This window comes from Lynx canadensis, chromosome X (genome assembly GCF_007474595.2).
Source record: "Lynx canadensis isolate LIC74 chromosome X, mLynCan4.pri.v2, whole genome shotgun sequence".
Classification (NCBI taxonomy): Eukaryota; Metazoa; Chordata; class Mammalia; order Carnivora; family Felidae; genus Lynx; species Lynx canadensis.
Window position 1 is genome coordinate 96,680,950 of NC_044321.2, and position 25,057 is coordinate 96,706,006.

Genomic DNA, 25,057 nt, shown 5'->3' on the forward strand with positions numbered 1-25,057 from the left:
TAATATTACAATATTAATTTGTAATAAATTCAAGCCTAATCAGTAATTTAACTGTGGAGCTTGATAATCTTATTTTTTAATTTAATTTTTTGTTAAAACGAAATTTCTCCTTTATTTACTTTAAAAAAATTTTTTTAATGTTTATTTATTTTTGAGAGAGAAAAGAGAGACAGAGCATGAGTGGGGGAGGGGCAGAGAGAAAGGAAGACACAGAATCTGAAGCAGGCTCCAGGCTCTGAGTTGTCAGCACAGAGCCGGAGGCGGCGCTCGAACTCACGGACCGTAAGATCATGCCCTGAGCCAAAGTCAGATGCTCAACTGACTGAGCCACCCAAGTGCCCCGAATTTTCTCCTTTAAATTATAAAAAAATAAATAAAAAGACTGTGCCTTTCATCAGTCATATAAATAACATTACAGTTGAAGGATATTAGGCCCTTTAGTAATTATTCCACCTTCCCAAAAATTTCTCCCAGATGTAAAACAAAGACTCTAATGGCCATTATCTAGTATTGATACAGCAAATACTCAGTGTCCAGGAAGGAACAAGTTGACACTCAGGGAATCAGAAAAGACTGTTTATTTTGGACCCGTGCCAGGCCAGTGGAGTCACCTCCAAAGGGCGAGCATCCAGCTAGGGTTTTGCTGATCTTTTGTACATATGTGCTTCCGGGATTGGTGGGGCTAGTACAGTCCAGCTTCTGGTTTCTGACAGCAGGCTGATACAAGAGGCAAACAAGATTGCAGAAGCCAAAAGCATGCAAGGGGAGTATCTGGCCTGGGACATCTGGCTGCCCCTTTTAATCTGTTTTTTTACCAGCTTTCCTTCTTAGTATCGAAGCCCTATTATAAGGCACTCAATGTAAGGTACAGATTCAACTTTGTAGGGGAGGAAAAATAACTTTCCCTCTACCCTTCTAGGTTCTTGACTGAGACCCTCCTGTAATAAAAGACAGATTAATAAGAGAAAAACAAACAGAAGTTTGACAACATGTATACTACCTATATATATGGGAGATACTCAGGAAAACTGAGTAACTCCTGAAATGGCCCAAGATATCACCTCGAGTACTATCTCTAGCTAAAGACAAAAGAAGATATTGAAGGTGGGGGAAACCAGTTATGGGAGGTTATCATGCAAAACACAGTACATGAGATTATGGTTGTTTTGCAGATTTAAGTCACTACCTTCTCCACTGATAAGAGTTTTTAGAGATTTAGTCATCTTCCTCTTCCTGGTACAGAGAGGGAGACACCTTACAAATGGAGATTTCCCTTGTATATGTAAGTATTTTGTAAAAGGGTAACTGGTTTTCAGAGCTTCTCCTATGTCTGCTATTTCTTCTTAAAAATAACCAGTTAAAGATAATCCTTATGTCAAAGAGGGATATTTTGGGGTAGCAAATTCTGCTCCCCTTCCACTTCCAGCATTTAGTGTACAAGGCTCTAATCATTTTAAGTGTTGAAAACAGGCCATTTTTTCACCTCCATCCAAATCACAAATCAGTAGTTATCCACGTATATTTAATGAACTATTATAATAATACAACAGGTATGTTATTATATGTTTCTACTAGGACTAGAAAAAATTTGTATCCCAAAGTAGTTAACCGTCACATTAGATCTATCTTCTGTAGTTTCTATCCATAAATGCCAGATTTCTATTTTTCTATTAATCAGGTCCTTTTCTATACCACCCTTCTAATCAAACTAGTTAACAAAACATCTTTTGTGTGTGTTAAATTTGGGGCATGAATATCTGGATTCGTATTAGTTTTACTTTGATATTATTAAAAAAACCTTAGTAATGAATATGGTCCTATTTTTATTCTGCCAATAATCAGATTTTGAATTTATAAGTCCAGGCTGTGTCTATACTGGGAGTGTAATTTAAAGCTGATCAGAAATGTGTGACTTTAGGGATCATTATTGGGAGTAAAGAAAAAAAAGTAATGTAACAAATAATATGTTTGATTTCTAGTAAAATGTATTTCTTATAGTAACTTAAATAACTACTACTGTGAATAAGACACCAAGGCAGTCTGAGAATTATAGGAAGTTCATTAGAATACCCCCTTTCAGCTGAGTTCAGTACCAATATCAGTCACTCAAGAAAATTTAAGTTTCTTTTTTTTTTTTTTTTTTCAAAGTTTATTTATTTTTGGGACAGAGAGAGACAGAGCATGAACGGGGGAGGGGCAGAGAGAGAGGGAGACACAGAATCGGAAACAGGCTCCAGGCTCCAGGCTCCGAGCCGTCAGCCCAGAGCCTGACGGGGCTCGAACTCCCGGACCGCGAGATCGTGACCTGGCTGAAGTCGGACGCTTAACCGACTGCGCCACCCAGGCGCCCCAAGAAAATTTAAGTTTCAAATCCCTTGTGAGAACCACAGTCTAGTCCTCCTGAGGAGCTGGCTTCACATGGGAGGCATGAATCCATCTGAGTCATCTTTTACTTTGAGCCATATGGGTGATCAGCAGCACCTCAAATGGTCTCTCCATGTGGTGGCTCCTCATTTTCCCTCCAGAACACTTTTATGTAAAATAAATTGCCCAGTTTGATGGGGTGGGAGTGGGGGGAGAAACAGACTCTTCCATTAGGTCCCTCCAGGCCCTTCTGGCTTTATGTCTCAGGGTTTCTAAGGAAGAGAGAAGCCATTTTAAGTATTGAACATGATTATGAGAGAATTCAGTTAAACAGACAGAGGAAGTGATTTCAGACACAAATTCACAGTCCTGATGTAGGGGAGGAAAATTTACTTCTACCCTTCAACATTCTTCCAGCTGGCCTAAGAATTAAATTGGCATGAGATCGGGGCGTGGGTGGCGCAGTCGGTTAAGCGTCCGACTTCAGCCAGGTCACGATCTCGCGGTCCGTGAGTTCGAGCCCCGCGTCGGGCTCTGGGCTGATGGCTCAGAGCCTGGAGCCTGTTTCCGATTCTGTGTCTCCCTCTCTCTCTGATCCTCCCCCCCGTTCATGCTCTGTCTCTCTCTGTCCCAAAAATAAATAAACGTTGAAAAAAAATTAAAAAAAAATAATAAATTGGCATGAGACAGATTAACAGAAGAAAAAAACTGAAGTTTAATTACATGTGCACAGGGGCCCAATAATGAAATTGAGACACAGAGAAGTCAACGCAGGCAGTTTTTATTCTTTTTAGACAAAAAGACAAATCTGTGAGGAATTGATAGGGCAAAGAAACTTGACTTTGGGGGCTTCAATTAGGAAGGAATTCCAAAAAGAATTTGGGCTGTGGTAGTAAATTAGTAAAAAGTAACAAGCGTTGTTTATACAGTCTTCCTGGCTCTAAATTTCTTATCTGTGGTGATACTGATGTCTCTTTACCTCCTGGTATAGGGAACGTACCTTTCACATGGAGATTTATTTCTTGCTTTGTGGAGACAAAGGGGGGTCAGAGAGTTCTTTTGCACTGGCTGTCTCTTAATAACATTTATTTAAAATGATCAATATGCCGGAGCACCTGGGTGGCTCAGGTGGTTGAGCATCTCACTTTGGATTGAGTCATGACCTTGTGGTTCATGGGTTCGAGCCCTGCATTGGGCTCGCTGAAGTCAGTGTAGCGCTCACTTCAGATCCTGTGTCCCCTTCTTTCTTTGTGCCTCTCCCACTTGTGCTCTCTGTCTCAAAAGCAAACATATAAGTAAATAAATGAATGAATAATAAATAATCAGTATACCAAAATGACACATTTTGGGGTGGTCTGTCCTTGGCCTGTTTACTGCCAAACATAAACTCAAAGAGATAACATTATTGTTTTCAAGAATCTCTCTATTTGTGACAAAGCTGGTGGTAATTCTGTAGGCCACTTTAACCCAGTAGATTGCTGAATTTTAGCCAATAAACTTAAGAGTTTGAGTCATCTATTGTACTTGCAGTATGATAGTTTTTAGGAATCTACATACATTTGCATAATTCCTGGACAACAGTGGACATAAAATGATTTCCTCTATCTGATTCCTCAGGGTCCCCAAAATGGTGATTATGTGCATTAAGAGAGCCTTTATCACTGCCTGAACATCTGCTTTTGAAGAGGGAAAGCCTAGGCCATTCAGAAATCATACATACCACAACTAGACAAAAATCTCTTACCTTTCATAGGTGTTAATTTTATGAAATCTAACTGCCATCAGGTTCCTGGTAAAGTTGGTCAGAGAAAACTTTCTACACCTACCTTTGATGTGGTCTGTAAAGAATTCTGACAAATAATAAAACTCTTTAATATGTTTTGAATAATTTCATCTATTTGATAGGTGTAGTAAAAGTCTAGTGACTTTAAAAATCTCTCTTAGATGATTTTGACAACATAACAAAACTAATCAAGGAAATAAAGACTGTGGTATAGGAATTATTTTGTTAGGTAATTTTTATAGTCCAGTCGAATTTTTTTTTAGCTCCTCCCATTCAATCCATTTGTTCATTTCCCTTTGTGAAGTGTATTTTTGAAAATGAACAAAGGTTTTAGTTATTAAAAGTGGGGCTTCTAAGTTTGGAATCTGTCATGTTTTTACAGCAGCTTTTGTAGTTCTTTCAGCAAAATCATTGCCTTTAGAAATTTTGTCATTTTGCCCTGTGCACGTTCTACAATGGATATGATAATTGAGTAGGCAGTTGTAAACCTTCTAACAAATCAGCTTTTAATTCTTCATGAGATATTTTAGTCTTCACTGAAGTCAACAACCCTATTTTTCTAAATTTGCCCTGTTGCATGACAGATACCAACACTATTTATCATCAGTATATTATTTGCTTTGTGTCCAGAGCCAAGAATTTCAGCTCTAGTAACTGCTACTAACTTATCTGCTTTACCCAACTTAATCCCAGACAAAATACAAGCTTCCAAGATGTTATGATAAGTCACCAAAACATAAAAAGCCTTGAGTTGGCCACTTTTGTCCCAAGCATATGACCCATCAGGAAACGTTATGGAATCTGCATTTTGAAAAGGATTATCAGATAAATCAGACTGGGGCCGAATGTTTTCTTTTATTACAGTTGTACAGTTATGATCATCTATTCAATTTCCTAATCTGGTAAACAAGTAGCAGGTTTAGGAAATTGCGTCTTCCGATCATTGTATTAGGATTGGATAATAATACTTATTCCTAGCCAGTCTGACAGTCTACCACAAATGCTGGGGGTTATTCTTGTGAGATAAGTATCATCACATGTGAGATACTCAGGTAAATCAAGTGACCCAGTGCAAAGACTTGAGCCTTTTCATTAAGTGTGGTGGCTGCCACCACAGCTCAGAAACATGCAGGCATTTTCAGGGTGCCATAGCATCCAGATTGGTCTATAGTCGAATCCCAGCCTTAGAAGTTAAAATTCTAGTAGTACCTTTATTTTTAGTACAAAACAAATGGAAAGGGTGGCCTTAAGCCCTTTGAAGCCATAGTGTCAGTTTTACATTACTGGAATAACTAGGAAGTCATCTACATATTGAATAATTATAGATCTTCCTGATGGGACAAATTTCTCTGTTTTCCTGTAAATGACTAGAAAAAATAGTAAGGGAGTCCCCCAAACCCTCTTGGAATTCTTTAACTTCATAAGACTTACTTATGACTCCTTCATAAGTAAAAGCAGACAAGAATATAGACTCATCCACTAGAATAAAAGCAAAAAGCAAGCAAATAAATAAATAAAAGAAGAAAAAAAGGGCAATACAGATCAATTACAGTGAAAACTTTGCAGACAATGGTACTAAGTCAGAATAGTTGCATGGTTAGGAACTACATAGGTTAAGGAACAGAAAATTTATTTACTTCTCTAAGATACTGTACAAATCTACATAGTAGTCAACCATCTTTATCAAATTTATCTTCCTTCTTTACTAAAGTATGCAACTATATAGGGTGAATCCACTTTCAAAATTATGCCTCCTTTGCCTAATTTTATCTTTATATTTTTAAATTAAAATTTTTTTCTCCTAATTTTATTTTATTTATTTATTTATTTATTTATTTATTTATTTATTTTAATTTATTTTTGAGACACAGAGAGACAGAGCATGAGCAGGGGAGGGCAGGGTCAGGAAAGAGAGAGACACAGAATCTGAAACAGGCTCCAGGCTCCAAGCTGTCAGCACAGAGCCCGATGTGAGGCTTGAACCCACGGACCGCGAGATCATGACCTGAGCCGAAGTCGGACACTCAACTGACTGAGCCGCCCAGGCGCCCCTCCTGATTTTAAAATATAACGAGTTTTATTCCTTCAAATTGAGCTCTAAACAAAGGATATTGTTTTACACATGGCCATGGCTTATCCTTTTGGTAAGCTAATTTTACTGGTTTTCTGTCTCAAATTAAACTAGTATCATTATTGCTAAATAATGGCCTAAAGTGATGCATCAATTTGTCTCAGCCCTGGCACATAGTAACCAAATCAGCTGACTTTTTCCAGTGGGGCTCAGCAAAACACTTCATCTGGAGCAGTGATTATGGTAGCCTTTATTTGCACGGTACAGTCGCTTCCCAGTAGGTTTATAAGAGAATCAGGAGAAAGTAAGAAAACATGTTTCTTAGAGGAAAAATCTGAATGGGAACCACTGAGGAAAAGGAACTATGAGACGGCTGACCTTGAAATAGCAACAACCTGTATTGCTGTATCACCCAGATGCCAAATGAGAAATTTCCAAGTTAATTGCTGAATAAGTAGCACTGGAATCTATTAGAAAAGGTAAGGATAGGTTAACCTGAGAGAAAGTTATTGAAGCATATTATTCTCTAGTTCCCACCCCTAAGATCCTCCCAGTCTATCAATTTTTGAGCCATTTGCCAATTATTTCCTAGCTGAAGGTTTTGTCCTTCTGGGTTTTCTTGATTGTCTTGTTGCAATTTTTGTACCCTCTAGAGTCACTTCTTACAATCTCTCTTCCAGTGTCCTGGCTTTTTGTGATGATATGTAATTTTCCCTTCTTTCTTTGCTCCCTTCATAGGTTGACCAGAGTAGGGTTATTCCCTTTAGTAAATTATCTGAGCAGCTAACACTGTGGGTTTTCATTTTTTCTCTTCTTGTCTTAGCTGCTGCTAAGATTTTTTTTTTTTAATTTTTTTTTCAACGTTTATTTATTTTTGGGACAGAGAGAGAGCATGAACGGGGGAGGGGCAGAGAGAGGGGAGACACAGAATCGGAAACAGGCTCCAGGCTCCGAGCCATCAGCCCAGAGCCTGACGCGGGCTCGAACTCCTGGACCACGAGATCGTGACCTGGCTGAAGTCGGACGCTTAACCGACTGTGCCACCCAGGCGCCCCCAACTGCTGCTAAGATTTGAGTAACGGTCTGTCCTTTGCCTTTTCAGTCTATCTGATTGCCTTTTCCCTGACTTGAGTTTGGATAGTGGGCAAGAGAGCCAATACAGCCAAGGTGAGTCAGTACTAGAGGGTGATTTGATCTGCCCCTGCTTCCATACTTGTGAATGTTGAAAAAAAACAAATTGCTAATGGAAATCAACTGGGGACTCACTTAGTTCTGGGTATCTCTTGGCAGTGTCTCCCTGCTCATCATTAGCAGAAAAGCATTAAGTAACCCCTCTTGATGGGTTTCTAAAGCCCTTAGTTCTACAGTTGTAAAGGGTGGCTGATAGCTTCCCTTGGCCACAATACCCATCTTGTGTGTCATTTTCTAGTCCTCAACATCTTTGCTCCATGACTTCAGTGAAGTTTGCTGATTGCAAAATTCCTTGCGGCAGCCAGTGCACATCCCCATATGGGGCTACAAACTGAAAAGCGGCTGTGGAGCACTTCTGTGAGTATTTCTGGGCACAGAAAAAGAAGTCTTTATTTTTTTATTTAAAAAACGTTTTAATGTTTCTTCATTTTTGAGAGACCGGGAGAGACAGAGCATGAGTGGAGGAGGGACAGAGAGAGAGAGGGACACAGAATCCAAAGCAGGCTCCAGGCTCTGAGCTGTCAGCACAGAGCCTGATGTGGGCTTGAACCCATGAACCACGAGATCATGACCTGAGATCATGACCTGAGCCAAAGTTCGGCACTTAACCAACTGAGCCACACAGGCACCCGAGAGAAGAAGTGTTTAAATGACTAATAGTGAGATGCCTGGCTGGCTCAGTCAGTGGAACATGTGACACTTGACCTTGGGGTTGTGAATTTGAGCCCCACTTTGGGTGTAGAGAGTACTTAAAAACAAAATCTTTAAAAAAAAAAAAAGACTAATATCGGCTGGTGAGAAGGCAAGTGGATTACCTGGGAGGCCTGGAAAGCTTCTCAATGGCATCAGCTTCACAGGTGATCTGAATAGGAAGGGCAGGTTCTCCTTACACATGCATATCCTGGAGATATTGTGGGTTTGGTTCAGAACACTGCAATAAAGGAAATATCATAATAAAGTGAGTCAAATAAGATTTTTGGTTTCCCAGTGCATATAAAAGTTATGTTCACAATATACTGTAGTCCATTAAGTGCACGGTAGCATTGTGTCTAAAAAAACAATGTACATACCTTAATTTTAAAATACTTTACTGCTAGAAAATGCTAACCATCATGTGAGCTTTCAGTGAGTTGGAATTTCTTCTGATCACAGATCACCATAAAAATCCAGTATTTCAAATTTTCATTAATATGAGAATTACCAAAATGTGACACAAGACACAAAGTGAGCAATGCTGGAAAAGCGGCACCAATAGGCTTGCTCAAAGAAGGGTTGCCCAAGCAAACCTTCAATTTGTAAAATATGCAGTATCTGTGAAGCACAATAAATAAAGCAAAGCACAATAAAATGAGGTATGCCTATAGAGACAAAATATAGGATTATGTAGCACTTTGGTTTCTTTTCTCATGTTGATATTTATCAGGCCTAACACCATTTTTAAAATTTTCCCGTATGGCCAATGCAGCCACTCTCTTCTGTTACCTTCATACAGTGACATAGTCTTTCATCCAAATTCCTGATTATTTCTTGATCACATTTCTTTATTATACTTGCTTTCCTAGCTACATGTTGTGCGTTTGATAAGGAACTCTTAGAGGTGGATTCCAGGGTTGAGACACGAAGTGGAATCAGGCTAGGACACCAGACATGCAAGCATGTGCCCTCAAACAGGGCAAATGATTAATTACCAGCTGGAGAAGTTGTGCCCTTATCTTTCCTTACAGGGAAATCTAATGAAGGGAACCCCATCTAAAAGATCATTGCTGGGGCGCCTGGGTGGCTCAGTTGGTTAAGCGTCTGACTTTGGTTTCGGCTCCGGTCATGATCTCATGATTTGTGAGTTCAAGCCCTACATTGGGCTCCGAGCTGATGGCATGGATCCTGCTTGGGATTCTCTCTCCCCTCTCTGCCCCTCCCCTGCTCATGCTGCCTCTCAAAATAAATAAATAAACTTAAAAAAATTAAAAAAATAAAAGATTATTGCTTCCTTCTTCTCAGGACTCAATTTGATGTAGGGAAAGATTAAGAGATGCAGAGGGAGCTTGTACAACAAAGAAAAGAGGATAGTTCTATGAAAGAGAGAGTGCTTTAATTTTTCCATTTTCTCTTTCATTGGTCTCAATCTTTCTTTCTGTTTGTCAGATCACTTTCTACATTCTCCTCAGTTGACAGTCATCCAGTAAATACCACTAATTCATATGCCTGGAATGAGGCACTTCTAAGAACCCCTGCAAATATGTCCATTTGTCCAAATCAAAGAAACCGTTCCCACCACTGTAAGACTGGATTCTTATATGTATGCCCATTCCAAATGTGACAGAGAGATAGATATTAGCAATTTAAGAGAAAGCTCTGCATGTAACAATTCTGTCTTTCTATATTTTTCTGCCATCAAAGCTATTGGTGATCCTGATGGGATTTTAGAGCTGGTATCACCAATGCTTACTCAATAATAAATTCTTGAACTTGAGAGCGTAGTTCTCTGGCTAGTATTCCAAAATAGTGGAGAGAAAGAAAGGACACTTTTCTTAATTTAGGGTTTCTTACCTGACTGTTGTGGGTTCACAAGACTTTCAGCTGATCCATCCAATTCAGGAATTGCCAGATGATCCTTATTACCAAATTGTTGGGAAATATATTCAATATAACATTTCCTGCCAACCCAATAAAACTTCTCATAAATGTAACCAAGAATGAATAGTTTATTACTGAATAAGCATTAAACCCGACTGCAGTGTGTATCACAGGCAATCTGCTAAAGAGATTGTATTGACCCCCACCCCCCCCAATTAAACCTCTTACCTTTTGTATACATGTTAACCCATGTTGGTGTTCATTTTCAATCTGCTTTTTTTGCCTAGGATACTTCCTTGTTCTTCTTTTCCTTCTACCTATGTAAGTCATTTTATTATTTACTTATTTATTACTTATTTACTTGTTTTTTTACTTATCTATTTGAGAGAGCGTGCAAGCCAGGGAGAGGCACAAGGAGTGGAAGAATCTTAAGCAGACTCCACATCCAGTGAGGAGCCCAATGCAGGGCCTGATTCTCATGACCCTGAGATCATGACCTGAGCTGAAATCAAGAGTTAGATGCTCAACCAACTGAACCACTCAGGCACCCCTAAGTCTTTCATTTTATATAGCTCATCAGAGTAATTCCTAGCTACAAAACTGGATACTACCTGATTTCCTTTTGCCCAAATAAACCCTTACAAAGTTTAATATGCCTCAGTTATCTTTTAAGTTTTTAATTTTTTTTTTTAGTAATCTCTATACCCAATGTGGGGCCTGAACTCACAACTCTGAGATAAAGAGTCACATGCTGTTCCAACTGAGCCAGCCAGACACCCCATTTATCTTTTAACACAGCAATGCCCCATTATGTGCCCCAATTATAATGGTACATTAGGTCAGGATTGGAGTAGCAAGAGGATTTGATGCTGGGTTTGACAGATTAGGGCTAGTGCTACTTAGATACTTCTGATTTGTATGGCTTCTAAAATCCAGGGCAGGGCTCAGCCTGCAGATAGTTTGGGCCATAGAGCCGCAGCTACATTAAAGAAAAGCATTTTGGCCTAGAAACAAGAGGATTAGAAGTTATAGAGAAATAGATTTGTGTATAAAGGTGTAATTATTTTTTAAAGTTTATTTATTTTTGAGAGGGAGAGCATGAGCAAGGAAAGAGCAGAGAGAGGGAGAGATGAGAGAGAGAGAGAGAGAGAGAGAGAGAGAAAGAAAGAAAGAAAGAAAGGAAGAAAGAAAGAATGAGAATATCTTAAGCAGGCTCCATGCTCAGCGAAGAGCCAGACTCAGGGCTTGATCCCACAACCGCGAGACCATGACCTGCACAGAAACCAAGGGTCAGAAGCTCAACTGACTGAGCCACCCAGGTGCCCCAAGGCATTATTGTTTCTTAAACCATATTGAAATTTACTCCTTTTAAGCCAGTTAAGAAAATATATCACAAGACAAACTAAGCATGTTTAGCAATAACAACACTTTTGAGAGAAGAATGTAATTTTCTCTTCTGGAAATAATATTGCAGATGGTCACTTGTGGGTCCACTTTACCACAGTAGAGGAGCAAAGTTGTTGAAGCATAGAAAACTATGCTCAGCTGAGCCACTTTTCTGCACAATAGTAAAGTACTTGAAATCATTCATGAGATCAAGGTTTAAAACCATTTTAAGAGACAAGACTTTAAGTGTTTTATAGCCACCTCTGTAAGAGGTCCTTCCTGCCCCAAATGGTCAAAGCTTAATTAGAAGTTGGATAATACTTAAGTTTTTTTTCTCATATCTTCTGTTCAAAATATTATTATCATTGGTATATGGTTTGTATCTTGTCTGATCTGGATGATACAGTCCAAAAAATAGGGCTTGAGAAGACAGACCCTACCCTCATGGAAGAAGGGGTGGGTGGCCCTCTGGGTACAGGTCACATACCATGACTCATTTCCCCTAGTTTTATAAAGGAGGGCTCTTAGTTCCTTGATTTTCAGTGAATTGGAGTAAAGGGTGTGAATTACAATAGTGATGAGGGTGTGTACTTATAAGTGAACTACCCTGTTGAAAATGGTACGGGTCCTGGAGGAAGATATTTCATATAAGGTAGCATCTGGGCAATAATATGACTATGGGGAAGGCGATGGAGAAGAAGTCATTGGTAGACCTGAAGCCTGAATCAAGTCAGAAGTACCTGCAACCTGGAAGGATGTGGCATTAGATGGCTTATTGGTGGTAGAGGTGAGAGTATGTACAGAATGTTGCTCTGAGGTATAATATGATGAGAGTTTAATGCCACTGGGTGACCCTGGTATTCAGGATGATGGTGAGTTCATGTATAGAAGCAGGAGGTGGCAGTTCTCAAGTATCTGAATTTGAGCCATTCTGAATAGGAACAGTTATTAAGTTGTTTTCTTGTTCAAATACAAAGGTTTCCTGACTCATGAAGGAGGTTGAGGTGAAGCTGTGTGTAATGAATTCTATTGGGTGAGCACAAATATCTTCTAGTGGGTGATTATATGGCTTGTGCAGCACATGTTGGAAAGGAGATGGTGATATAATGCACTGCCCTGGAATATTGGTTCGTATGATGCTTGTCTGGAAACCTAATAAAACGATCAGAGATTTCATGTGGTGATGGGGGCAATATGTGGGACGAACAGTTTCAAGTTAAGCACGGGCAGCAGGCTTTTCAGCTCTCATAAGGCGGTGGTTGATATGAGCCTCTAAATCTCTTTGAGACAAGTATGTTCTCTTGCATCCTTGAACAGTGCTGCACATGAATAGATAGCTTTGTGTATGTTCCTCAATTCGCTTCACAAGATTACTACAGCCTGGACACATCTTATCGCCTTGTTTTCCATGTAAAATAGCACATGCATAGCAAAAAGCATGCTTGCATGGAATCAGCGGCCCATAGATTTTAATCAGTAATTTGGATTTGTCACAGAAATGAACTAGAGTATCATCCTTTTCACCCAAGATGTTTATTGGAAAGTCCCCCAAAATATCTCATTAGATCTTTGCTCATTTCCAAACAATTTGCCCCTTGGAGCCATACCATTCCTCCTTGCTATGATGGACTCCTCTAGTGTACTCCATAATTTGGCTTGCAAGGCCTAAGGGGAATGGAAGTTAACCTCACTGACCCCGGAAGCACATGCACGCTACCCTCTTCAGCCTATGAGGCAAGGTGGAAGTGCAAACGGGTTGCTTCAACTTTGACCTCTTCTTACCTACCCCCATTCCAGTAAGGGAGTCGGGCAGCAGAAAGAGCAAGTGGAGCAAGTGTATCAGAGCTGAGTTTGGTTAGGCTGCTGCTTGTTTTCTGCTTCAAGAAAAAGTAGCCTTTAACTGGAGAAAGAGGCTAATCTGGAATGGGAGTGGGGGTGGGGAGAGAGCGCACAGGTGCACAGTAATATCTGAAGACATAGTCTTGAAGCAGGTGAGACAGCTCACCCTTAAAGGGTTGTTGGTGTTGTTGTTGTTGTTGTTTTTTGGGTGCTTTCCTTTTTTGGGTGAAAGCCCGCCCATTATATGAAATGTTCAAATAGAGAGTGGTTAGCTCGTTGTCAACATGCTGTAGCTCCGACTTCTCAAACTTTTCTGCCAAAGTACCCCTAATTATAGAGAAAAACAAATGTAACTGTGAGGGTGAGGGGGCAAAATTCTAAGTACCTCTGAAAGCAAGATATTTCTTTGAATAGTTGTACTTTACCTTAAAATCACATGAAGATAGCTTCCTGTTTTAGAATATTGGTTCATTTTAACAAAAAATATTGCTTTTAATTACTTAGTTAAATGACCTGAATCTCTCCCTGCTCCTAAAGTCTTTGAGTAAGTGATATCCCAGGAAGCTGTGCCAGGCAAGGTACGTACCAAATCCTGGTATATCTTGTGTATTTCCCCTCAGTGTTGGTGCACTAGTTCGTGGTACACTGCACAGACTAACTTCTTTATTGAGTACAGGGTTATCCATTAGGACTTAGAAATGCTTTTTATACAGAATCCTTTATCATGGTATTTGTAGATAAGAATATTTATCTGTGAATAAAAGTTCAAAGTTAAAAGCCCCAACAAATTAGGGAGATGATTAGTCACATTTTAAAATGCTTTCCCATATCCCCAAATTTCTGATTTTGGTTCTTTAAATATTACATCCTCAAGGTATATTTGATATCCATTTATAGAGCATTAACACCTTGGAGAGAGACCTAAGTGAAATAAAAAATTCAAGAGCAAATAATCAGAGATTACTCAAAAATGAATATGAAGCATTTGATAAATGATCGTATTCGTTAATGGAAAGATTAGGCTGGATTTACTGAAATGCCATTTGTGTCCATATTTTGGGGACTTACATCCATTGTAAAGTGAGGCTCACCCTCAGTGTGATAACTTCATTCCGTACTGTCCAGAATAATTGCGCTCATTTTCATTTACAAGGCAACTTTGCAAAGGAAGTGATGAACTACTATAACCAAATATGCCAAATATATGATTAAAAAATAATTAAGGGTAGGTCAGAGCAGGAAATTGCCCTCATTAAGAGATTATCCATCTCTGCTGCAACACCAATGCATAGTCAAAGCTGACCTTTGCCAAACAAAAAGACAAAGTCAGCAGGGATGTTGCACCAGGTTGAAAACGCTACAGAGAAAAGAAAAATAAAAGCCATAAAAATATATTTGATCGTCTACATTTAGATCCCGGAATTCTGAAGCATACAGCCAGATCAGAATATTTTTTGCAATTATACTCCATGATTGATGCTGGGGATTTGGAGAAACTCTGAAATAATGGGGAGTTGGAAATTTTCACATTTGCTGACATATTTATACAAGAAAACATATATAGCCACGTGGGACATTTTACCAGAAAGAGTGAGCAAGAGAGTGAGTGAACAACAGTAGTAGGGTGAAAAAGAATAAGGACAATCCTCCCTTTTAATGTTGGAAAAGATTATGAAGCTTACAGGTGGTTAAAGAAGGAACCCTCTTTATCCATTTCATTATTGATGAATTCCTGAAAAGTTGCATGTAAGTAGGTACCAGTTTTCTCATCTTGACCTCTGGTGACTATTTTGTCTTTATTTTGAGTTTGTCACCTGTGGGCAGTGGTTATTGGTACCCAAGCCTTTGATTTCAAGGTACCCAAGCCTTCTTCAAATTAACTAATGCCATAGAAATACGTTAAGTATACAAGGGGACCTTGTGACTCAGTGTGCACCCTTCTTTCTGACTGCCTGGGATGAAGTGGTTTTCAATCGTTCTCTATAATGAGAAGGGTACATGTGCTCTGGGTGAAGTTGGAGTTGGGGAGCCCAGAGTTTTACCTCCTTAAGACTCTCCAGCTCTGGCACCCCTTTCATCCACTCAGTGGAACACAGTTTGAATACCACTCCTCTCAAAAATAACTGTATACACACACACACACACACACACACACACACACACATATATATGTATATATATATATAGAGAGAGAGAGAGAGAGAGAGAGCGCACACGCACGCACAGGGGAGTGGGGGAGGGGTAGAGAGAGAGGGAGAGAGAGACTCTCAAGCAGGCTTGGCATTGTCAGCACAAAGACCTATGTGGGGCTTGAACTCACGAGCCACGAGATCATTACCTGAGCTGAAGTCAAGAGTCAGATGCCCTACTGACTGAGTTACCCAGGTGCCCCTCATATAAATATTTTCTTCCTCTTTTTTTTAAAATGTATCATTTCTTTTTGTTTCATGTTTATTTTTCTGAGTGAGAGAGAGAGAGAGAGAGTGCCTGCATGCATGTGGGGGAGGGGCATGGAGAATGGGAGACAAGAGTATCCAAAGTGGGCTCTGCACTGACAGCAGAGAGCCTGATGCAGGGCTCAGACTCATGAACCATGAGATCATGACCCGAGCCAAAGTCAGACACTTAACCCACTGAGCCACCGAGGGCCCCTGTTTTCTAAGCTGATATATAAAATAGATGAGCATTCACCTATCTATCATCTAGATTAAGAAATAGAGCACCAGTGTGCCTGAGTGGCTCAGTTGGTTAAGCATCTGACTTGGTTTCGGTTCGGGTCATGATCTCATGGTTTTGTGGGTTTGAGCCCCATGTTGGGCTCTGTGCTGGCATTGCAGAGCCTGCTTGGGATTCTCTCTCTCTTTCTCTCTCTGCTGCTCCTTCACTCATGTGCATGCGTGCTCTCTCTCTCAAAAGAAATAAACTTAAAAAAAAAAGAAATAGAGCACTTATCAGTGCATTTGAAAACTCTGCTACACTCCTCCCTTGTTATCACCCTCACAGGAGGAAAGCACTAAATTGTGTATTCATTGTTCTCTTGGGATTTTCACTTTGAAAAATCACACATACATATATATATGTCTTTATACAAAATATTATCTATTTTTGCATGTTTCTCACTTTGTAGGTATGGGATAACACTGTGACTTTCTTTATTCCCTTAACATTATATTTCTAAGATCTTTTCATGTTAATGCACATATTTTATAAATATCAGTACTGCATTCCATTGTATGACTCTATTATAAAATTTTTTTAACATTTTTTTGTTTTTTTGAGAGACAAAGAGAGACAGAGCATGAGCAGGGGAGGGGCAGAGAGAGAGAGGGAGTCACAGAATCCGAAGCAGGCTCCAGGCTCTGAGCTGTCAGCACAGAGCCCCACGTGGGGCTTGAACTCACGAGCAGTGAGATCATGACCTGAGCCGAAGTCGGACGCTTGACTGAGCCACCCAGGTGCCCCTGTATGACTCTATTATAATTTAAACATTCTCCTATTGGTGAATATTTAGTTTTTCTTATGCTTTGCAATTATAAGTGCTGCTTTGAAACATTGTTGTACATGTCTCTTGTACCTGTTTAAGAGTTTCTTTAGAGTATGTGTATAGGATTGAAGTACTGGATCATAGACAATGAGCATATTCAACTTTTCCATTGTTCATATTAATTTATCAGTGGATTATAAAAGTTTTTGTTGCTCACCTTCACCAATACTTGTTATTAACAGCCTCTTAATTTATTACAGATTTAGTGGTTGTAAAATTTATGTTTTCTATTCTTTTTTTTTTAAGTTTATTTATTTTAAGAGAGGGGGAGGGAAGGGGCAGAGAGAGAAGGAGAGGGAGAGAATCCCAAGGAGGCTCTGCACTGTCAGCACAGAGCCTGATGCAGGGCTTGAAATCAGGAGCTGTGAGATCATGACCTGAGCCAAAGTCAGGAGTCGGATGCTTAACCTACTGAACCACCAGGCACTCCGTATGGGCTTTATTAAAATAATTTTTATTTTTTTATTTTTTTATTAACTAAAAAATGTTTAATATTTCTTTATTTTGAGAGAGAGCATGAGCTGGGGAGGGGGGCTAGATAGAGGATCTGTAAGATCATGAACTGAGGCAAAGTTGGACGCTTAAACAACTGAGCCACTCAGGTGCCCCTAGATTTTTTTTTTATTTTTAGGGGCTCTTGGTGGCTCAGTCAGTTGAGCATTTGACTCTTGATTTTGGCTCAGGTCATGCTCACACAGTTTATGGGATTGAGCCCTGTGTCAGGGTCTGCATTGACAGCATGAAGCCTGCTTGGGATTCTCTCTCCCTGTCTCTCTGCCCTTCCCTCACTTGTTGTACACACATACTTTCTATCTCAAAATAACAATAATAAAATAAACTTTAAAAAGAAAGATTTTTAAATTTTTATTTTCAAGTAATCTCTACGCCCATCGTGGGGCTGGAACTCACAATCCTGAGATCAAGAGTCACATGCTCTGCCAGCTGAGCCTGCCAGGTATCCCCAAATGTATGTCTTTATGTTGTGTTTTTCTGATTACAAGTGAGGTTGAGCAGTTTTTCATGTTTAAAAAAATATTTTTGACATTTATAGTTCCTCTTTTGTCAGATGATTGTTTATATCATTGGACCATTATTGAACAATTTGTATTTTTCTTTATTGATTTGTAGGAGTTCTTTATATATCTGATGCTAATTCTTTGCTAGTTCTATGACTTGCAGTTGTCTTCTCTAGCTTTGTAAGCTGCCTTTTAATTTCTTTATGGTAACTTGTGGGAAATAGAAGTTCTCAATTTTTTTTTGCAGTTTTTTTTTTTTTTCAGGTAATTTGGAGACATAGTTTTTTTTTTTGTTTTTTGTTTTTTTTTTTTATATGAAATTTATTGACAAACTGGTTTCCATACAACACCCAGTGCTCATCCCAAAAGGTGCCCTCCTCAATACCCATCACCCACCCTCCCCTCCCTCCCACCCCCCATCAACCCTCAGTTTGTTCTCAGTTTTTTTTTTTTTTTTTTTTTTTTTTTTTTTTTTTCAGTTTATTTTTATTTGTGTATAGAAAGTCTTAAATGCAGTTTGCCTTCTCAGGACTTCATTAAAGATACATGCTGTATCACTGTTTATAATAGCCATCTTTTTTTGTGTTTTTTTTTTTTTTTTTTTTTTTTTTTTTTTTTTTTATATGAAGTTTATTGACAAATTGGTTTCCATACAACACCCAGTGCTCATCCCAAAAGGTGCCCTCCTCAATACCCATCACCCACCCGCCCCTCCCTCCCACCCCCCATCAACCCTCAGTTTGTTCTCAGTTTTTAACAGTCTCTTATGCTTTGGCTCTCTCCCACTCTAACCTCTTTTTTTTTTTTTTCCTTCCCCTCCCCCATGGGTTCCTGTTAAGTTTCTCAGGATCCACATAAGAGTGAAACCATATGGTATCTGTCTTTCTCTGTATGGCTTATTTCACTTAGCATTACACTCTCCAGTTCCATCCACGTTGCTACAAAAGGCCATATTTCATTTTTCTCATTGCCACGTAGTATTCCATTGTGTATATATACCACAATTTCTTTATCCATTCATCAGTTGATGGACATTTAGGCTCTTTCCATAATTTGGCTATTGTTGAGAGTGCTGCTATGAACATTGGGGTACAAGTGCCCCTATGCATCAGTACTCCTGTATCCCTTGGATAAATTCCTAGCAGTGCTATTGCTGGGTCATAGGGTAGGTCTATTTTTAATTTTCTGAGGAACCTCCACACTGCTTTCCAGAGTGGCTGCACCAATTTGCATTCCCACCAACAGTGCAAGAGGGTTCCCGTTTCTCCACATCCTCTCCAGCATCTATAGTCTCCTGATTTGTTCATTTTGGCCACTCTGACTGGCGTGAGGTGATACCTGAGTGTGGTTTTGATTTGTATTTCCCTGATAAGGAGCGACGCTGAACATCTTTTCATGTGCCTGTTGGCCATCTGGATGTCTTCTTTAGAGAAGTGTCTATTCATGTTTTCTGCCCATTTCTTCACTGGGTTATTTGTTTTTCGGGTGTGGAGTTTGGTGAGCTCTTTATAGATTTTAGATACTAGCCCTTTGTCCGATATGTCATTTGCAAATATCTTTTCCCATTCCGTTGGTTGCCTTTTAGTTTTGTTGGTTGTTTCCTTTGCTGTGCAGAAGCTTTTATCTTCATAAGGTCCCAGTAATTCACTTTTGCTTTTAATTCCCTTGCCTTTGGGGATGTGTCGAGTAAGAGATTGCTACGGCTGAGGTCAGAGAGGTCTTTTCCTGCTTTCTCCTCTAAGGTTCGGATGGTTTCCTGTCTCACATTTAGGTCCTTTATCCATTTTGAGTTTATTTTTGTAAATGGTGTGAGAAAGTGGTCTAGTTTCAACCTTCTGCATGTTGCTGTCCAGTTCTCCCAGCACCATTTGTTAAAGAGGCTGTCTTTTTTCCATTGGATGTTCTTTCCTGCTTTGTCAAAGATGAGTTGGCCATACGTTTGTGGGTCTAGTTCTGGGGTTTCTATTCTATTCCATTGGTCTGTGTGTCTGTTTTTGTGCCAATACCATGCTGTCTTGATGATGACAGCTTTGTAGTAGAGGCTAAAGTCTGGGATTGTGATGCCTCCTGCTTTGGTCTTCTTCTTCAATTTCCTTTGGCTATTCGGGGCCTTTTGTGGTTCCATATGAATTTTAGGATTGCTTGTTCTAATTTCGAGAAGAATGCTGGTGCAATTTTGATTGGGATTGCATTGAATGTGTAGATAGCTTTGGGTAGTATTGACATTTTGACAATATTTATTTTTCCAATCCATGAGCAGGGAATGTCTTTCCATTTCTTTAAATCTTCTTCAATTACCTTCATAAGCTTTCTATAGTTTTCAGCATACAGATCCTTTACATCTTTGGTTAGATTTATTCCTAGGTATTTTATGCTTCTTGGTGCAATTGTGAATGGGATCATTTTCTTTATTTGTCTTTCTGTTGCTTCATTGTTAGTGTATAAGAATGCAACTGATTTCTGTACATTGATTTTGTATCCTGCAACTTTGCTGACTTCATGTATCAGTTCTAGCAGACTTTTGGTGGAGTCTATCGGATTTTCCATGTATAATATCATGTCGTCTGCAAAAAGCGAAAGCTTGACTTCATCTTTGCCAATTTTGATGCCTTTGATTTCCTTTTGTTGTCTGATTGCTGATGCTAGAACTTCCAGCACTATGTTAAACAACAGCGGTGAGAGTGGGCATCCCTGTCGTGTTCCTGATCTCAGGGAAAAAGCTCTCAGTTTTTCCCCGTTGAGGATGATGTTAGCTGTGGGCTTTTCATATATGGCTTTTATGATCTTTAAGTATGTTCCTTCTATGCCGACTTTCTCAAGGGTTTTTATTAAGAAAGGGTGCTGGATTTTGTCAAAGGCCTTTTCTGCATCGATTGACAGGATCATATGGTTCTTATCTTTTCTTTTATTAATGTGATGTATCACGTTGATTGATTTGCGAATGTTGAACCAGCCCTGCATCCCAGGAATGAATCCCACTTGATCATGGTGAATAATTCTTTTTATATGCTGTTGAATTCGATTTGCTAGTGTCTTCATGAGAATTTTTGCATCCATATTCATCAGGGATATTGGCCTGTAGTTCTCTTTTTTTACTGGGTCTCTGTCTGGTTTAGGAATCAAAGTAATACTGGCTTCTTAGAATGAGTCTGGAAGTTTTCCTTCCCTTTCTATTTCTTGGAATAGCTTGAGAAGGATAGGTATTATCTCTGCTTTAAACGTCTGGTAGAATTCCCCTGGGAAGCCATCTGGTCCTGGACTCTTATTTGTTGGGAGATTTTTGATAACCGATTCAATTTCTTGGCTGGTTATGGGTCTGTTCAAGCTTTCTCTTTCCTCCTGATTGAGTTTTGGAAGAGTGTGGGTGTTCAGGAATTTGTCCATTTCTTCCAGGTTGTCCAATTTGTTGGCATATAATTTTTCATAGTATTCCCTGATAATTGTTTGTATCTCTGAGGGATTGGTTGTAATCATTCCATTTTCATTCATGATTTTATCTATTTGGGTCATCTCCCTTTTCTTTTTGAGAAGCCTGGCTAGAGGTTTGTCAATTTTGTTTATTTTTTCAAAAAACCAACTCTTGGTTTCGTTGATCTGCTCTACAGTTTTTTTAGATTCTATATTGTTTATTTCTGCTCTGATCTTTATTATTTCTCTTCTTCTGCTGGGTTTAGGCTGCCTTTGCTGTTCTGCTTCTATTTCCTTTAGGTGTGCTGTTAGATTTTGTATTTGGGATTTTTCTTGTTTCTTGAGATAGGCCTGGATTGCAATGTATTTCCCTCTCAGGACTGCCTTCGCTGCGTCCCAAAGCGTTTGGATTGTTGTATTTTCAATTTCGTTTGTTTCCATATATTTTTTGATTTCTTCTCTAATTGCCTGGTTGACCCACTCATTCGTTAGTAGGGTGTTCTTTAACCTCCATGCTTTTGGAGGCTTTCCAGACTTTTTCCTGTGGTTGATTTCAAGCTTCACAGCATTGTGGTCTGAAAGTATGCATGGTATAATTTCAATTCTTGTATACTTATGAAGGGCTGTTTTGTGACCCAGTATATGATCTATCTTGGAGAATGTTCCATGTGCACTCGAGAAGAAAGTATATTCTGTTGCTTTGGGATGCAGAGTTCTAAATATATCTGTCAAGTCCATCTGATCCAATGTCTCATTCAGGGCCCTTGTTTCTTTACTGACCGTGTGTCTAGATGATCTATCCTTTTCTGTAAGTGGGGTGTTAAAGTCCCCTGCAATTACCACATTCTTATCAATAAGGTTGCTTCTGTGTATGAGTAATTGTTTTATATATTTGGGGGCTCCGGTATTCGGCGCATAGACATTTATAATTGTTAGCTCTTCCTGATGGATAGACCCTGTAACTATTATATAATGTCCTTCTTCATCTCTTGTTACAGCCTTTACTTTAAAGTCTAGTTTGTCTGATATAAGTATGGCTACTCCAGCTTTCTTTTGGCTTCCAGTAGCATGATAAATAGTTCTCCATCCCCTCACTCTGAATCTAAAGGTGTCCTCAGGTCTAAAATGAGTCTCTTGTAGACAGCAAATAGATGGGTCTTGTTTTTTTATCCATTCTGATACCCTATGTCTTTTGGTTGGCGCATTTAATCCATTTACATTCAGTGTTATTATAGAAAGATACGGGTTTAGAGTCATTGTAATGTCTGTATGTTTATGCTTGTAGTGATGTCTCTGGTACTTTGTCTCACAGGGTCCCCCTTAGGATCTCTTGTAGGGCTGGTTTAGTGGTGACAAATTCCTTCAGTTTTTGTTTGTTTGGGAAGACCTTTATCTCTCCTTCTATTCTAAATGACCGACTTGCTGGATAAAGGATTCTCGGCTGCATATTTTTTCTGTCTAGCACACTGAAAATCTCGTGCCAACTCTTTCTGGCCTGCCAAGTTTCAAAAGAGAGATCAGTCACGAGTCTTATAGGTCTCCCTTTATATGTGAGGGCACGTTTACCCCTTGCTGCTTTCAGAATTTTCTCTTTATCTTTGTATTTTGCCAGTTTCACTATGATATGTCGTGCAGAAGATCGATTCAAGTTACGTCTGAAGGGAGTTCTCTGTGCCTCTTGGATTTCAGTGCCTTTTTCCTTCCCCAGTTCAGGGAAGTTCTCAGCTATGATTTCTTCAAGTACCCCTTCAGCACCTTTCCCTCTCTCTTCCTCCTCTGGGATACCAATTATGCGTATATTATTTCTTTTTAGTGTATCACTTAGTTCTCTAATTTTCCCCTCATACTCCTGGATTTTTTTATCTCTCTTTTTCTCAGCTTCCTCTTTTTCCATAACTTTATCTTCTAGTTCACCTATTCTCTCCTCTGCCTCTTCCATCCGAGCCGTGGTGGTTTGCATTTTGTTTTGCATTTCCTTTAAAGCGTTTTTTCAGCTCCTCATGACTGTTCCTTAGTCCCTTGATCTCTGTAGCAAGAGATTCTCTGCTGTCCTGTATACTGTTTTCCAGCCCAGCGATTAATTTTATGACTATTATTCTAAATTCACTTTCTGTTATATTATTTAAATCCTTTTTGATCAGCTCATTAGCTGTTGTTATTTCCTGGAGATTCTTCTGAGGGGAATTCTTCCGCTTGGTCATTTTGGATAGTCCCTGGTGTGGTGAGGACCTGCAGGGCACTTCCCCTGTGCTGTGGTGTATAACTGGAGTTGGTGGGCGGGGCCGCAGTCAGTCCTGATGTCTGCCCCCAGCCCACTGCTGGGGCCACAGTCAGACTGGTGTGTGCCTTCTCTTCCCCTTTCCTAGGGGCGGGATTCCCTGTGGGGTGGCGTGGCCCGTCTGGGCTACTTGCACACTGCCAGGTTTGTGGTGCTGGGGATCTGGCGTATTAGCTGGGGTGGGTAGGCAAGGTGCACGGCGGCAGGGGGGGCAGGCTTAGCTCGCTTCTCCTTAGGTGATCCACTTCAGGAGGGGCCCTGTGGCAGCCGGAGGGAGTCAGATCCGCTGCCGGAGGTTTGGCTCCGCAGAAGCACAGAGTTGGGTGTTTGCGCTGAGCGAGTAATTTTCCCGGCCAGAACCGGTTCCCTTTGGGATTTTGGCTGGGGGATGGGCGGGGGAGATGGCGCTGGTGAGCGCCTTTGTTCCCCGCCAAACTGAGCTCTGTCGTCCGCCCGGGGGCTCCGCAGCTCACCCTCCCTTTGTCCTCCAGCCTTCCCGCTTTCCGAGCAGAGCTGTTAACTTATGACCTCCCAGACGCTAAGTCGCGCTTGCTGTCGGAACACAGTCCGTCAGGCCCCTCCGCTTTTGCAAGCCGGACTCGGGGGTTCTGCTTGGCTGGCGAGCCGCCCTTCCGCCCCGGCTCCCTCCCGCCAGTCCGTGGAGCGCGCACCGCCTCGCCGCCCTTCCTACCCTCTTCCGTGGGCCTCTCGTCTGCACTTGGGTCCGGTGACTCCGTTCTGCTAATCCTCTGGCGGTTTTCTGGGTTATTTAGGCAGGTGTAGGTGGAATCTAAGTGATCAGCAGGACGCGCGGTGAGTCCAGCGTCCTCCTACGCCGCCATCTTCCCAGAATCCCCTTTTTTTGCAGTTTTTATTTATTTAAGTTCTCTCTATATCCAATGTGGGGCTTGAACTTATGACTTACAGCAAGAGTCACATGCTATACTGACTGAGCCAACCAGGTGCCCCAGGAGTTCTCAATTTTGATTTATCAGGCTTATCAGTCTTCTTCATTATGATTAGTGCTTTTCTAATATGCTTAAAATGTTTTCCCTACCCTGAGATCATAAAGGGTATTTGCCATGACAATTTTTGTTTTGCTTGGCCTTTCAAATGGAATCATCTTTAATGGATTTGCAATTGATTTTATATGTTGTAATGTCAGGATATGTTTTTTTTTTCTTCCATATAAAAATCTGGGCAGGGGGGTGGGGGCATCTGGGTGGTTCAGTTGGTTGAGTGGCTGATTCTTGATGTTGGCCCAGGTCATGATCTTGCAGTTCATGGGTTCAAGCCCCGAGTCAAGCTTTGTGCTGATAGTGAGGAGCCTGCTTGGAATTCTCTCTCCCATTGTCTCTGCTCCTCCCCCCCTGCCCCCGCCGCCCCCACCGCTGTTCTCTCTCTCAAAATAAATTAAAAAAACTTAAAAAACATAGTCATGTGGGGCACCTGGGTGGCTCAGTTGGGTAAGTGTCCAGCTCTTGGTTTTGGCTCAGGTCATGATCTTACAGTTTGTGAGTTTTAATCTCACATTGAGTTCTGCACTGGTAGTGCAGAGCCTGCTTGGGATTCTCTCTCTCTCCTTCTCTCTCTACCCCTCCCC

General features: G+C 40.4%; 1 pseudogene; it reads right to left on the minus strand.

The window, feature by feature from the left end:
- Positions 1 to 555: 555 nt before the first annotated feature.
- LOC115506875 overlaps positions 556 to 25,057 on the minus strand; it is a 72,208-nt pseudogene continuing 47,706 nt past the window's right edge.